At 48.7% G+C, this 16,325-nt stretch overlaps 1 long non-coding RNA gene and 2 other non-coding genes across 3 annotated transcripts; 2 read left to right on the top strand and 1 right to left on the bottom strand.

Moving 5' to 3' along the window:
• Window position 1: 1 nt before the first annotated feature.
• On the top strand, window positions 2-3,366 carry LOC137146719 (uncharacterized). The gene is made up of 2 exons (XR_010918020.1): window positions 2-116; window positions 1,535-3,366. It is a non-coding gene; the product is annotated as an uncharacterized lncRNA (long non-coding RNA).
• Window positions 3,367-4,733: 1,367 nt separating this feature from the next.
• On the top strand, window positions 4,734-4,815 carry TRNAS-GCU (transfer RNA serine (anticodon GCU)). The gene has a single exon. It is a non-coding gene; the product is annotated as a tRNA-Ser (tRNA).
• A 3,652-nt stretch (window positions 4,816-8,467) lies between these two features.
• TRNAS-UGA (transfer RNA serine (anticodon UGA)) lies at window positions 8,468-8,549 on the bottom strand. Its single transcript has one exon. It is a non-coding gene; the product is annotated as a tRNA-Ser (tRNA).
• Between the last annotated feature and the right edge of the window lie 7,776 nt (window positions 8,550-16,325).

Genomic DNA, 16,325 nt, shown 5'->3' with positions numbered 1-16,325 from the left:
CAGCAAACAAACTAGTTGAAACAAAAAAGGCTCAGAGTTCAACCCTCCAAGAAAGTAAGGTAGAAAAGATTATAACCTTGGCCTGCTCATAGAACAAAAACACAAGAAAAATGAAGGTAATTCCTCTGTTTTGCCTCAAATCAGCAAAAAAAATATTAAAAGGAAGGGCTATTTTAAGCAATAATCTGCCCCCCGCCCCTCCGCCCAAAGGGAGTAGAAAAAAATATTTTTGCCTTTCAGAACTTCAGGAGAAGTTTGTACGAGCAAAACCACTGAAGGGCAAAACCATGGGTCTAATATTGCAACAAAGATTGTGTTTTTGTTGTTTGTCTTGTTGCTAACATTTTTGTGTATTGTTTTTAAAAATAAAAGTGGGGAAAGGTAAATCTATGTATAATTTGGTGCAGTCACATTGCATGGAACCCTGATAGTTAAACAAATTACACAAAGGGGTGACGTAGTGGCTGCTAACATATTTTTGTGCCCAGGAGCTTTTACAACTATTTTGAAGGGAAACGGGCCCTTTTCCTGAAAGAATTGTCTGTAAACAATTATTTGTAAATAACTGCAGCGGGCAGCGGGCAAAGAGACAATCTGACTGGATTCATTTGACTACTTAACAATTGGTGAAAATTATAAAAAAGGGAATAAGGGATTTCCATTAAAAGTTGACTGTCTCCGAAGATACAAAATGTTAATCTGGGTACAGTTGTGTAAAAGGAATAGGAGCAGTGCAAGGGATATTCAGCAAACACAGTCAGCTAGTGTTGCTTGGCTTTGATATGAAGCATTTAGTTTTTTGGATATCTCAATGAGAAGAGAACATGATCATGGCAGGGGCAGGAAGAACCAAAATAGTAAAGGAAATTTTGGATCAGGGAAGTCAAATTCAAGAATTGCAAAAATCTGACCCAGGACTGGTGGGCCTCACAAAACTAGGGACCGAGCATGTACCAAAGGGAACTAAGGGAAGGTATTTGATGTGCTCTAACAAGCGAGGGAGTAGTAATGCTATGCCCTCAGGGAAGTTGGATGGCTTTCCTAAGCTGGGTGCCCGGGAACGTGGTGGAGGGGCACCCTGGATTTGAGGAGGAATTAGGGAACTTTAAAAAGGTTGTGCTGGTGGGCAGGAATGGCAGCTGAATTGAAGTCACACCTGGAACATGGTTTAGATTGTGCTATGCACAATTCACCTCACAATGTGCTAAGGTGAGACTTAATGAGACAAGCCCCACAAGGACCTTTGGAAAGAATACAAATTGACTACACAGGAGCCCTAGCACTGGATGAAAGGAGAAATTGATTCATGTTGATGGTCGGTCGGTGCTTTCAGCAGGTGGGTGGGAGCGTTCGCCACAAGGCATCAAACTGCCTGGGTAACTGCTAAAAAATTGGTAAACGAGGTATCCACTCGTTGGGGAGTCGAAAGGTGATTGACTCAGACCGAGGAGCTGCTTTCCGGTCAGACTTGTGGCAGGAGCTCTAAGCCCTCTCCAGAATCACACAATTGTTCCATGTTGCTTATCACCCACAGGGGCCAGGAATCAAAGGACACAGGATTCTCTCCACACGAGGCTCTCATGGGGAAGGCCCATGGAACAGTGGGAAAATCGACTTACTCCAGTACCTGGTGACATCACCACACATGGCCTAACACAAGAATGGGTTTTAACCCTAATAAACCATTTGATACAAGTAGAAGAGGCGGTGGCCTGGCGAGATGAGCAGGGAGCAGCTTGGGTGAAAGTATGGCATGACCTGTGCGGAGAGCACCATCTAGCCATGGTGGAAGATCAAATAATGTCCCAGATTCCAGGACAACACCATCCATTGCCAGCTCCTAAATGGAGGGGCCCCTACCTGGTCCTTGACCGTTTAGGGCCCAGCCTCCGGCTATTGGGTTCAGAGAATGGAGTGTGGGAGTGGGTCCACTGCACACAAATAAAAAGGTACAAAAGGGAATGGGGAAAGGGGATGCAAAAATTACATCATACGTGTGTTACAGCTTCACCCACAAAGGGAAAAATGGGGATTTCCTGGCCCTGGATGGAATGATCATTGCTGCTAATCATAACTGTTATAGTTATAAATTTGACTCAAATCCCATGATATGCAGTGTCAAAAAGAGGAAACACATGGACTGCTACATCTTCAACTTGTGGTAATGAAGCAAATGAGGGCTGTGAAAATTTTCCCATAGAAATATGTACCATCAATCCTCCAACAGGAATTTGGCAGTGCCGCTATATGGTTTATGGATTAGATGAGGAAATCCCAAGCCAGTGGAGAATATCAAATTTATCAGGAGATATTGCATAGTATTCCCTGGGCGCTGCCATGATTAGCGATAGTGGGAGGCTCAGTTATCCAGCCATGTGGTTTGTCACAAAGGGTCCAAAGAATGTAACCCTTTGGTCTGCTGGAGTGTATGAGCGCTCTTTGGAAATGGCGCCCTACAATGAGAGTGTGATGTCACTCTGTGTAACCACAATGGTACTTCCATGGATTGTCCCCAAAGGTGTGATTGTTATGGACATATTACACTGGGTGTAAAGTCCCCTTTAGGACATTGGGTGTATAATGATGTCACCATTGTGCAGAATGTAACCCTACAGGTAATATGGATGCCAAATTGGAAAAATCTGAATTGAAATTGGCCACAGCCTGGAGCTGAGAATATTCCCTGACGAGCAGACGTGTGGAAGCCATTGTGCAGTCAGTGCTTTTCAATGTGTCCTTTCAATCCATTACATGGGTGGTACACCCAAAAGAATGGTGGGTAGACCAAATTCATCCCAACTGTAGTGTATACATACAAGGATTGACACAACAATTTGATTGGTTCATGAGGCGTACCTGGAACCGTCACAGGAAAAGGGAAGTTGGGCAGCAGGGAACACAGTACTGGGTACATGCAGTCTGGGGGACGAGTGGGTAACCAAACACTTGATAAGCCAAATGTAAAATTTCAAGAACAAATCAATAAATTAATGGCACAGTAACTATTGGCCATTGCCATAGGATGCGGGAAGGCAGCAGAGGTGAACCTGCGGTTAACTCATTGGGCGGGAGACCTTCTGACGTAGGTTGCAGATGGCTTCAGAAGGCTAACATGGGGAGAGGTGTGTGTTTCTGTATAGGCATACAAAATGCTCAGTTAACAATGTTAATGAATGTCATGATGGACGCTTGGTCAGAACAATGGCCACCCATGTTAAACCGCAAGGCTAGCCCATATGTATCCCCATTTGCAAAAACATCCCCATCCACCTGGAAAATAACATCCCCAACTTGTGGGGCCAGCACTTGTGTAATAGTTACCATGATGCTGTGCGAAGGCAATGCAACTAAGGTAGTCCCCCTGAGCCATATGGGAGTAACAAGAAAAGGAGGTGTGCATTGGGAACCACTGGGAGATAGGAAAGGTGGCTGAAATGCTGTGAATTGGACTACCATTAAGTTAAGCAATTGTATATCCAGCGGAGATGTGTGGATGTGCCCCTCTCTTATGATTATGGAGGAGCAGGATCAATGGCCTGTTGCAAGGGGAGGGCATCTAGGAGTACTGTATATGGGGTAGGGAGTATTGTATTGGGAATGTATGCAATCCTGTAATATAACACAGCAGCATATGGCCGGATAATAAACATCTATACTCTGCCATCTGGATTATGCTGCACTAATGGATCAGTGGACCTAAATGTTCTGAATAATCGCACCAGCACCTACTATCCCATCCTGTACCAAGTAGTCAAATTGGTTTGGAGAATACCGACATAACGTTTTGTCAGTATTCTCCAAACCAATTTGACTACTTGGTACAGGATGGGACAGTAGGTTGTTGAGTAGAGTTGATGTTGTACCCTCAAATGTCCATGCACAAACTGAAATACTGAGAGGGATCTAAGGGCTGATCTACACTGTGAACTTACATCGGTCTAGCTACGTCTTTTGGGGTGTGAAAAATCCACACCCCTGAGCAACAGAGTTAAGCTGACCTAACCTCTGGCATAGGCCGTGCCAGGTCAGTTGAAGAATACTTCTGCTACCTAGCTGCCGCCTCTCAGGAAGGTAGATTCCTATAGTGAGAGGATCAGCCGTCCCAGCACTGTAGAGCATGTCTACTCTGAAGTGCGGTCCCGCTGTAGCAGTTTAAGCAGAAACTTAGCCTGAGAGCAAGAGCAGACCTGGCTCCAGTTAGCACCAAGGATGCTGAGGTGCTAAAACTGCAAGAGTCAGAACTCCTGCCATTCCATAGCTGGCAGGATTTGAATGGGCGCAGGAAGACCACAATGGATATTTAGTGCACCACCTTAACCACTCAGTGACAACTACTGGTGTCCTGTGTGTTTCTCACTGCACTATGGCTCTGTTTTCACTGAATTATCATTGCCGGTTCTTTGGCCAGACCAGTTTCCACAACATGCTCACTGCTGGGCAGTTGTGTAGGTGTGTCCCTGGTGAAACAGCAAGAATTCCTGCTGCTTTCCCTTCTCTCTGGAGCATGATTGCACTGTTTGTGTCAGCACCACTATGCTGTGTACCTAGACAGAGTAGCTGTGACAACACAAACATAGCCTGTTCCTGAAGTCTTTTCCCCCTCACTCTTTACTGGGTGTGAAGGGAGACGTCTTTCAAGCTCTGCTTACCCTAAAATATACTAAAAGTCCTTTTTGTCCCCATGTCTGCTGCTCCTAGATTTCCCCTTGCTCTCCCCCACTTTTGTTAGGTAAGGTGAGGTGGCCGAGTGGTTAAGGTGATGGACTGCTAATCCATTGTGCTCTGCACACATGGGTTCAAATCCCATCCTCATCAAAGGTGTTTATTTTTCTCCAGTGTATTCCAAACAACCATTTTCATGCAGTGACAAGCAACTCACGTGGCTTCCAAAGAAACACCCCCAAAAAACCCCTATATTTCCTTAGTTTGCTTCTGTGAAGGTCATAGGAGACAGTCTTAAAAGCCCTTCTAATGTGGAGGTTGTTGGAGGCCCAGTACAATTTGAGTTGCTTGACCACTGTCCGACAGGCTTAGCATAGCTTCAGTTGCTTGCATGGCTGTTCTGACCCCTGCAGCATGACACCTGCCAGTTGGCAGAGACTGAATAACTTTAGAGCTGTCTCAGTTTCTGCACAGCACAGCACATAATAAGACAAAATACAGATACTGTATGGCTTGCAGCTGCACATAGATAACAGTGATGGGAACAAGAAGTTATCCGTGAACGTCTGGGGTACACTGTTTTATTGCCAAGGGGCATACTTTTACTGCGCCCCTCCTATCACCAGATATTGTTCTGACGACCCCAATTATCATGGTAAGAATGGAATGTAGTTAAGGGTGGAAACACAATGTAGGTAATTAGCATATATGATAATGAGAGAGAGATAATTAGGTGAAGGTTGTTTATGGAAGGGTATAAGAAGTCACGACTTAGACAAAGGGGGGCGCTCCATCAACACCTGACTCTGCGGGAGGTGCTGCCGGTTGGACCAGAGGATCCACTGACTCCCTGGTGGGGCTCCTGAAGAAAGCTGTTCCTGTATACAGCCTTCTGAGTGACTGCTTAGCTCTCCAGGCTAGTGAGTATGATGTACTGTAGTTAACATTAGGCTTTGTATTTCACTAGTATATTTATAGAAAACCTTGCACATTAAACCTTATTGATCTGCAAATCGGGCGTGCCGTGTCTCACTGGTATCCACACTGATCACACAGTGTCCAGAATCAACAGAGATACAGCCTATGTGCCGCTTTCCCCTGTCACAACACTTGTTAACATGTCAAAGCAGCATGTTAGTTTGTTCGACATGATTTTTTCTTGAGTAATCCATGTTGATTGTTACTTATCACCTTATTATCGTCTAGATCCTTACAAACCGACAGAAACACCAGTGTGGACATAGCTACAGCCGCTCATTGAGGGTGGTTTATTTGTGTGGACGGAAGAGCTCTCTCCCATCAACATACAGCCGTAGACAAGTTAGATGTCTTCAGTTCACCAGGGTCTGAGGAAATACAGCCTAGAATACTTAAGGTATTGGTTGATGAGATCACTGAGCCATTAGCAATTATCTCTGGTAACATATGGAGGAAGGGAGAGATCCCAGAGGAGTGGAAAAGGGAAAATGTAGAATCTAGCTATAAAAAGGGGCATGAGGACAACCCAGGAAAATATAGACCAGTCAGCTCAATTTTGGTATCGGAAAAAATAATGGAGCAAATAATCAGTTTGTAAGCACCAGCAGATAATGAGGTGATAAGTCACAATCAACATGGATTTGTCAAGAAAATATCATGTCAAAACATGTTAACAAGGTTGTGAAGAGGTGGAAGTAGTGCATGTGATACATCTCAACTTTAGTAGGGCTTTTACTACTGTCTCACACGACCTGCACATAAAAAAACTAGGGAAATACAGGGTTTTTTTCTTAATAAGTGATGTGGGTTGGCCTGTCACTGCACCAAAGGGGGATGCAGTTGCTTGGAATCGATGGGAGAAGAATAAATGCAACAGATTAGCATGGCATTGAACCCACGCATGCATAGCACAAAGACTTAGCAGTACATTGCTTTAACTTCCCAGCTATCTCATTTCAGTGAGGTCAATGGTGAACATTGTGTCATTTTTGCTGTGTTTTTTTCACACCCCTGACCAGCAAAAGTTTACCTACATAAGCGATGGTGTACACAAAGCCTCAGTCTTTTATGGTATCACAGATAAAGTTTTATAAAAGCTAAACCCCACCCTCCTCAGCCAGCCATTGAGCTTGGAGAAATGTTACAGGCAGCAAAGACCTTGGAAATAATTAAATAACAGCAAACCCATCAACAAGGTATCCTGATAGTTACAACAATTCTCTGCTCATCTGGTGCCATACCAGTTCCCCACTCTTAATCTTGTCCTATCTGTCCCCATCAAACATCCCCCCCTTTTGGATCAGTGATAGCCCTGCACTTATTGCTTTCTTCACACATAGGACAGTGCAACACTTAAGCACTGCCCCAGTGTGACTGCAAAACTATGGCATTTCAGTGGCGACTCTACCTACATTGCTTGGAGGGTTTCTCCTGTCAGTTTAGGTACCCCATCTCCACAGGCGATGATGATGATGGGGTAAGCCCTCCTGTGGACATAGCTCTATCTGCACTAGGGGTTTGGTCAGTATAACTGCATTCCTTGGAGGAAGAGGAATATTTTTTCACCCCTGAGAAAAATAGTTATACTGAATATATATAAATATTCTGTCAAAGGTCTGTGTCCCGGGGGAGCAGGGCAAGATAAGAGCAGGGTGATCTCCCACCTCCGTTCAGCTAGTGGCCTGTGCTATACTGGAGCCTGCTATAGTGGAGCCTTCACACTTATTTATTGACAAATAAAATGTGAAGAATTTCCAATTTTGAGAGCACAGAATTCCCTCAGCAGATCTAGGGGAAGCAACTCACCAGGGTTAGCATCCCCATGCCAGGCACACCAGGTGTAGGCTAGCAGGCTCAGCCTATCAGGATCCAAGTGTGGAGGTGTCACCGTGACTCAGTGGGTCACAGCTTAAGATACCAGATGCAGGACTAACCACTGAGAAATGGGGCAGCATCACCCCAGAGTGCTGGTTATTCTCCCATAAGATATACCAAACCAGCCACAAAAGTAAACTTCTGTCTCAGCGCACCCAGTAACCAGAAGTCAGAAAAACAGTCTCCTTAGATATCCCAGCCATTGTTTCATCACGCAGATACTAGCCTTTATGAGTGGTCATTTAAAACCAATTTAATCAAACAAAGAAGAGGTCAGCCCCATATAGAACTCAGAGTGCAGCTTCCCATCTGCAGCTGGAAATGCTGCACATCTGCAGGGATGGTGTACATAGCCCAGCCCAGCACGGCCCTTCTGTGGGCTTTGTCTCAGACACAGCACTGGCTGTAGAAGTGTTCGTGCCATGAATGGCTTCACGGTGCTCTGGCATGACGCCCTCACACCCTGTGGCAATGCAGGGGTGATTCCAGCCCTAGCTCTGATACAGGGAGAACAGGAGTGAGTTTCACATGCCTAGTTTTGAGGATTTAATTTGGAGCACCTGCTGCATGGGAGGGATCGTGGAAGCTCAAACTCAGAGCTGGAACAGGCCCTGAATTAGGGGCTGGCTATATGGTTTCCAGCACTCTGAAGTCTCAGACAATCTCTCTCTGCTAAAGCTTTGTCAAGTCTGTGTCCTCAGGGACACTCCCGCACTGCTTCAGCTCCTTTCACACTCTATAGAGAGGAGCACAAGCAGCAGCCAGCTTGAGGGCGGAGCTAGGAGCCATCAGGTGACAGAGACTTTGTCTCAGACATCCAGGACCCAGCACAAGGTATATGCAAGGCAGCTCTAGGAAAGCTGGGGAGTGGAGTTTTGTTGGGATTGAGAGTGTTTTAGGAGTTTGTACAGATATAGTGCCCTGCAAGAAAGTGGAGTTAAAACACCAACCTCGCTGCGAGCAGGATTTGAACCTACGCGGGCAATGCCCATTGGATTTCAAGTCCAACTCCTTAACCACTCGGACATCGCAGCTGTGCAAACAGAAAGCATTAACACCAGGGAAACTGGTCAATAAGCACAATGCCCACACTCAAAATCATCTGAAAAACAGAATTCAAACCTGGCTCCCAAAGCACTAGGGGAATTTGCAGTTTTTTCTCTTTTCTTAGCCATATGCACTAGCACAGCGAGCACTTTTCAAAGTCTCCCCTCCCACAGCTGAGAAAGAGAAAGGTTTCTCAGGTTCTAGCTTGATTTGAATGAGGATATCTGGACCACAGGGACATGCACTGCCCTTTGCTTCAGAAACCAGTGATGGGTGGAAGCAGGCTAAGAAAAATGTTTCCTGGAGACAATAATAGCTCCCCTGGCATAGCAGCAGCATTGTGCAGATGGAAATGTCTCACAAGAGGAGCTAAAGCATTTCTGGTTCAGTAGCGCAGTCTGACATACAACGTGAGAGGTCTAGGTTTGTTTTCAGAGAAAAAATTCTTAGGTTTTTTCAGCAGAAAGTTTTCATCTTTTTGCGTTCTCTGAGGTGTGGCTTTGTTCGCAATGCATCACGTGAGATGTCATCTGGTCAAGAAGCCTGGTCAATGGGGGAGTTGTGGGGGTTTGGAAAGGGGCATTAACACAGGATCTGGGGTTCCCATTCCTGGAGCGTGGGGTTCTCAGTGGAGCTCAGAGATCATGGACCCTAAGACCCTGCCACCCTTGCCTCATGCTTCATTTCCTTCCCCATACTGTCCTCTGATGTCTACTCCTGCCCATGTGCCCAGGGTTGCTTCTGCACTGGCTGGTACCAGCACCACGATTTCTGCTACTACCCTGTGGAGAACACCACAACTTGGTGGAAAGCCGAGGTATGGATTCCCTGGTCCTGAAGTCACAGGCTTGGCAGGGTCTGCAATGGCCTCATGGAGCTGAGCTAGGACTTCCCGTGCTGGGATTTTATGTCATCCCTAGTACAGCAGCTGACAGGAGAATAGGTAAGTGACACCCCATAGTGGAGGAGTGGGAACAACGGTGTGTGGAGGTAACTGGGTTGGGGGAGCAGGATGGCCAGGGAATACTGCAGCGTTTGGGGAAAGATGGGTGGGGAGGAAGAAAAAGCAGAGAGAGAGAGGAATGGGGAGGGAGGAGAAGAAGCAGGGAAGAAAGAAAATGCAGAGAAAGACTTAGGAAGAAGAAAAACCTAAGCCAAAAAAAGGTACAGAAAACAAGAGAAATCAGTGGGGCTCTTTGGAAACTCACACCCCTAAGCCTTTATCCTGGCTCTGAGAGAAGAGTGGGAGTTGCTCCGCAGCCACCGGAGTGAAACTGGGGGTGTCAGCAATCCTTGCCAGCCATTCCAAGGCTGTGCTCCAGGATTTTTCTGCTAACATCCTTTGCTGTTTTACTAGCTCCTCCAGATGAGCTTGGCTGTCCCTGTTTTGATGGATGGTGGGGCCCTCTTCTCCGTCCGATTGGGGACCAGTGGGAATCTGGATTTCTGGGTGACACCCCAGACAGGATGGCTGCAGCATCAGGAAGGGAAGGAGGGTAAAAAGAAGCTTTCCTTCAAGCTGGAGTCGAATCAGCGACCTCAGGTTAACCAGCTGAGTGCCCACTACAGTCCTCCGCGCTATCACCTAAGCTATCGGAAGGCAGCCAAGGGTGGGGGGTGGCCCGCTGCTGTCACCAGTTCCTGCAAGTGAGCCCATCTGCGCATGCCAGGACAAGTGCCAGCCGAGTGACTGGAATATGAAGGGAGGGTCAAACAGCTGAGGAGAGTTTCTGTAGTGTAGCGGCTATCATGTTTGCTTCACACACAAAAGGGCCCTAGTTCAAAGCTGGGCAGAAACAGCGTATCTTCCTTTTTTCCCCTTCTCCTTGCTCTTCAGGAAGGCTCTCCTCCTTCTGTCGCTGGCCTGTACCTGGGATTCCCCCTTCCCCTGGCCGGACAGTGGGCGGTCACATCAGCTGAACGTGCTCCTTGGCGTCAACCGTGACGAGATCCAGGCCTCAGGCCACTCACCTCTTAGAAGGTTGCACCTTGGCCTCTTCTGCCCTTCGAAGATGGCGTGCGGAGGCCAACTCTGCCCGCTGGCCTCCTTTGCATTACTGGCCAAAGGAGGAAGTGAGGCAGGAACGGGGGGCAAAAGAAGCAAGTCAAGCAGAGGAAGGCAGGGCAGAAGCCAAGGGCCTGAGTGTGGCTAACTGGGCTCAGTGGAGCGCCACCATTCCTTCTGCCGAAGCCTGTGGAGGTGCGGTGGGCTCCTGGGAGGCGGAACACTGTGCCTGCCTCTTGGCATTCCTGGGAGGGCTACCTGGAGCCCAGGAGAAAAAGGGGGCTGTGACGCTGGCTGGATCGGGGAGGAAGAGCATTTATTATATTTTTTAACATCCATAGATCAGAATCATCATAATTCATGTCAGATATGCCATGTCAGGTACCGTTAGAAAGGCTGGAACGTGCTAAGTAAGATGATAATGTTTATGGTTACGGTCATGTGTTATGTGTGTAATGGAAGTGCTGGATATGTTTGTATCTGTATTTCAGATTGTGCTGTGTTTCTGGGCGACACCCCAGACAGGGTGGCTGCCGCACTGGCCTGCTTAATGACCCATTAAAGGAATTCACAGCTACAATGGGCCCAGGGGGAGAAGCCAGAAATATACCTGATGAGTCAGCAGGACTTACTTCTCTGGCCCTGGCCTCCATCTTATTCCTGTCAATTTCCACAAGCAGTGTGGAAAAGGTCAAAGGACATAAAAGGCAGCTGCACCACATCCAGTTTGCCTCCCGTCTTCAGTCACCAGTCTTCACCTACCTCTGGATCTCCTCATCTACAACTGAACGGAACTGAAGCTGTGAAACAAAGGACTGAGACCCATCCAGGTACTGGATGTACACCAGAGGGACTATGCAAGCCTGCAAACTCCACAATTCTACCAGAAACCTGATCTATATGGACTTTCGAATCAATTGATGGGTCTGATTGCTTTCATCATTTAACACTTCGCTTATGGTTTGTTTCTTTCTTTTCATAATGAACCGTTAGTTTTAGTTACAAAAGGATTGGCTGGCAGCGTGGTATTTTGGGTCATATCCAAAATTCTATTGATCTGGTAACGTGGCTGACCCTTTGGGATCAGGAGAAACCTTTTTGGTAAAGAGCAGAGAGTTTTAAAGAACTGATCTCTTTACGGGACCTAGTGGCCGATTGGGAGCCAGAGACTGAAATGCAGTGAAGGGGGCTGTGTGTCTTTTTAGTTGAGCTTCTTGATAAGCAGTGTGGGGAATCAGAAGCACTGTGTGTGGCTTGAGGCCGGGCTACTGGCAGGTAAATTACCTGAATTGATTGAGAAATTTCATCCCAGGGAGCCCCAGCTAACTATCCCCATCCCCCGTGTGACAGTCTCCCAGGAACAGGGCTCTGGAGCCACTTGGGATGCAGCCAGTCAGGCCTCTAGTGAGGCAGGCATCTATCCCCTCCCTCCTTGAACAGAGCCAGCATTTACACCAGCGGCTTTTGTGCCCTGCAGGGTTGCTCACAAGGTCTGTCCCACTCCTGCCGTGGAACTCCCCCGGCCTCTACTCTCGACCAACCTCAGTTCATGCTGCCTTTGTTTTTCCTGTTCTTTGTTATGTTGCCTCCCTTTCTCCTGCTTCCTCTCTTTCACGGTGCCTTGACAACGAGAGTCCTGCCTTGGGCAAAGACTAGCACATTTCTGCAGGCATCAGCTTTCGTGGGCTGCACCCCTCTTTGTCAGGTGCATGCAATGGAAATCAGATGGGGGTATATAGACACATCCAAGGGTAAGAAAGAACTCCTCTCTTTTTCTTGCTGCGCTAGCTCTCTGTCACAGCTTTATTTCCAACCGTTTCACATCTGGGCGGGGACTTGGCCCTGTGAAGACCCTGCTGGCTGGGGACATGCCTCTTGAGGATGCCTAGCTGCCACTCCGGCTGCTCCCAGCCCCCCTGGCAATCCTGTTTGGGTGAGGAGCTGGCTTTTGAGACCAGTCGCCCATCTCCAGCTGGGCAATCAGCTGTGCGCTGAGGAGCCTTCCAATGCGCAGAGCTCTCTGCTCAGCTCTACAACGTCCTTAAGGAGACAGTGGTACTCCATCTTCGCTGCTCCCTCCAATTCCCCTTAGTCCCACTGCTCCTGAATCACTGCCAGACGCTCTGCGTCTGCGGAGTACATCTGGCCATCCTCTGGCTACCGCATGTAAGGGAGTCCCCACGAACAGTGCTCCGGGACCAGCTAGGACACAGCTGGACAGGACTCAAGTGCGTCGGAGTCTGCCCCTCAGGTCTCCCCACGCCAGTGCAGCTGCCTCCTGAATCTGGCCTCGCAGGGTTGAGCGTCCTTTTCGCCTGAATTCCCCTGCAGATCCCCCTGGATGGGATCCTGGGGAGTTCTTCCATGGCCCCTAAGGGGGCACGCACCGTGCCTTGCCATCAAAAGCGATTCACAGCCAGCGTGGAAGTCGGAAAGGTTTATTAGTTCTCAGGATCACAGTGTAGAAAGATTTTCTTAGCAGCTGAATTAGAAGTTACAGCAGCAACCAATTGGAAAGCCCCTACTTCTGGGCCCTACACCTCCAGCCCGCCATGGGGGGACTCGACTCTTCCAGCCAGCCACTCCCCAGCCCCAGCACCTTGCCCCTCCTCGGTCCTTTGTCTCCTTCCCAGGCAAGATGCAGCCTGTTACAGCTGGTTGAGGAAAGGCAGGGGGTCCTGGCCAGGTCTGCCTAGGTGTGGCTGGAGAAGGCCCATCTGCCCTCTAGTGGCCTCTGCAATGATCACACACCCGGGTCCTATCGCCGAAATACATGAGTAACATATGGGGGAAACTGAGGCACACCCACAGCACTTCGAGAAAACCCCAAGAATATCTGCACTTCTTCACACACCCATCCCAGGGGCTAGCTGTGTCAGAGCATGGCAGCCTTGAAGCCACAAGCACTCCATCACTTTCCATTCAGCCGGCCCAGCTGCAATATCTTTAGCATAGCAAAGGCAGGAGGATTCCATGGCTGGAGGGGGCCTTGAAGCCAGGACTCCTGAGTTCCACTCCTAGCCGGGGGAAGCTGCATAGCTAGTACTTGGAGCAGGGAGCCAGGCCCGGTGGGTTCTACTCCCAGCTCTGCCCCACATTCTAGACGTCACCTGCACTCTCTGTGTCTCCCTTTTCTTCCCAGTCAGATGGGACTAAAAGTGACACTTCCCCGGTGCCCCCCGCCCCCCGCAATGCTGTGAGGCGAAGTCACCATTGCACAGTGCTGGGCGGCTAGCAAGGCACTAGAGCAGGGCAGAGGTTTGTAAAGCTTGGAGTGTCACGCAGCACTCGTAGCAGCCTCTGGAACACTGGCTGAGGGGTCAAAATCCCGGTGCCCTTAGCTAGAGAAACAGTGGCTGCGAAGTCTTGTGAATGGGATTATCCTGCAGAAGGGGGACAAATGCGTGTGAGGGGTGCCTGCTCACAACGGGTTCAGTGACCTCTCTGGAGACTCCTGCCCCCACCTCCACACCCTGCTCGTGCCATAGCAGTGCTGTTATTTTCAGTGTAATTAGACACACTGTCATTTCTATCGCCTGCATCAAGTCAGCAGTGAACAAACGTCGGTCCCATCTTCTGCCTCCGTGACGCCCTATGTGAAGTGAGTTAGGGGGATCTTGGCCTACGTGCTAGTGGAAAGGTGTCCACACCACAGCCGGCGCTAACGTGGGCCCTGGGTGCAGAATCCAAGGAATTAATGGTCTGTGTAGACTGAACCCCTCTTCCCAGGAGGGGTGTCCATGAAACGAGGGGCTCTTTTCCTTCCTAGGCCCAAGCAATCTTAGTGCGTCTCCTCCCCCCAGTACTCTGGCAGGGAGCAGCATGCCCGGGCTGTCTGCAGCAGGTGGGGGGCGGGACCATTTGTTTCCTGACCCTTGGGGATGGAGGGGTGATTGAGCCAGCTCCTCCCCCTTACCATTCTGTCTCTCTCTCTCACCCCCACCTGGCCCAGCAAGGGACATGGTTATTAAGAGATCCTGCATGAGGTTCTGCAGATTTAAATAGAAAGATATAAAAATAAAAGAGAATTGTTGAGAAAGGTGAATGGGGGGAAATGTCAGCACGGAGAAACTCTTGTCTAATTTCCTCACCCACACGGAGTGATATTGGTGCCTTTAACACCGGCAGATAAGAGCTTTCATGGCATTACCAGCTCCCCAAACAGCTGGTCCCTTTAAGAAGCAGAGGCCTCTGGCTAGCAGATGTTCCCTGCAGTGATTCCTCAGGAGCTGGGTTACTGGCATACAGAGCAGTGGCCTGGAGCAGAGCCTTCTTTCCACGGGGCAGGAGCTAGGCTGAGGGCTCATGGCACACCAGGGGTCAGCTGCAAGCTCCCAGCTCTGAACTAATTGGATGGGGTACTTCAATGGTACAGATTCTTCCCAGGTTTGACCCTGTAACAGGGTGGCTTGCCCTACGGGCTGGAGAGCCTGGGGCTAAGCCAGCCCTGATCACAGGCTGAGCCACACCTGGGCTGAATAAGGTGCTCTCTGGATAAAAAGCCCAATGAAGTGGGGAAGTTTTGAAGAAGGTAGTTATAGCTACAGCCACTGATGGGTGCAAGAAGGCAGTGGCTGAGTCAGCAGGGGAAAAGCCAAAGAAGCAAGAGAAAGTTTTCCAGTTAGGGAGATCTAGGAGAGACCGTGAAGGACACCTGGGGTGAAGATTGTGAGTTTGTGTTTGATGATGTTTTGGATTAAGCTTGAAGGCAGGTATGTAGTGGGGGAGTCAACAAATTGGACCCCCAAGAGGGAATTTGCTTAAATTACCTTTTGAATTGAGTGAGTTCTTAGAGCCTCGAGGGGGAGACTCAGTGCTGTGCTGAGGTAGCCCTGGCCATGGGGGGAGGGGAGTGGCTACATGATATTCCAGGCCTTGTGGGAGAGGTGACCATCAAAATCCCTGGGGACTTTAGTCATGTCCCCAGATACATATGAGCTCCCCCACACATGCAGCAGGAGATGTGGTGATCAGGAGAGCCTAGCAAATCTGCAGAGATCTGCATCTGTGGCTGCAGTTGTGTTGCTCACTAGTTTTGTGGTATGTGTGTGAATCCAAAAAATGTTTTGTATCCATGCAGGGCTCTAGTGATCAAGGTTTGGAAACCCATGACATAATGCTAGCTGGGCCACTCCCAGGAGCATGCCTAAAGCCTCAAGGAGCTGAGAGACCGTCTGTAAACTCCTGAATCCCTCTTTCTGAGAGCCCTGTGCTCTTTCATGTCTAAAATCAGACAGAGGTTTCTTGTGATCCAAATCCTCTGAGCACAAAGGATCATGGGATCAGGATTGCAGCAAGAAACCACAGGTTGTCTGGGGACTGTAAGTGGAAAGAAATTGAGACCCACACTGTCTCCCTCTAACAGTGCTTCTCAACATCTTTCCACTCGCCACAGGAAAACCACTGATCTCAACTCCCCATCCTCCAGAACTGGGATTAGGCTGGTGCCTCCTCATTGTTCCAGTTCTGAGGATGCCATCTGCCCTTTTGTCCCTGTGTAGTGGGTCCTTTGCTTGCAAAGGTACCCTGTGTCTACGTTGGGTGGGTGGGGTGGGGAGGGGACTGACCTCTTTAGGTTCCTCCCTGCTTGTAGAGATCCCGTAAGAGGTTTCTGAGCTGCAGAACTGGGATGGCTTTGAGTAGCTGGTATTTAAGGCTTTCCTTCCTATATGGGTTTTGGAGTCTCCTTTTATCAGATGGAGGGAGGGGCCCAGTTGGCCTCACCCCTCCTTCTGTACCCTTCCTTCTGCTTCAGCAC

Source organism: Emydura macquarii, unplaced genomic scaffold (assembly GCF_026122565.2).
Source record: "Emydura macquarii macquarii isolate MOO-44397 ecotype Brisbane River unplaced genomic scaffold, CSIRO-AGI_Emac_v2 contig_471, whole genome shotgun sequence".
Classification (NCBI taxonomy): Eukaryota; Metazoa; Chordata; order Testudines; family Chelidae; genus Emydura; species Emydura macquarii.
This window is presented reverse-complemented; position numbering and strand designations above follow the sequence as displayed.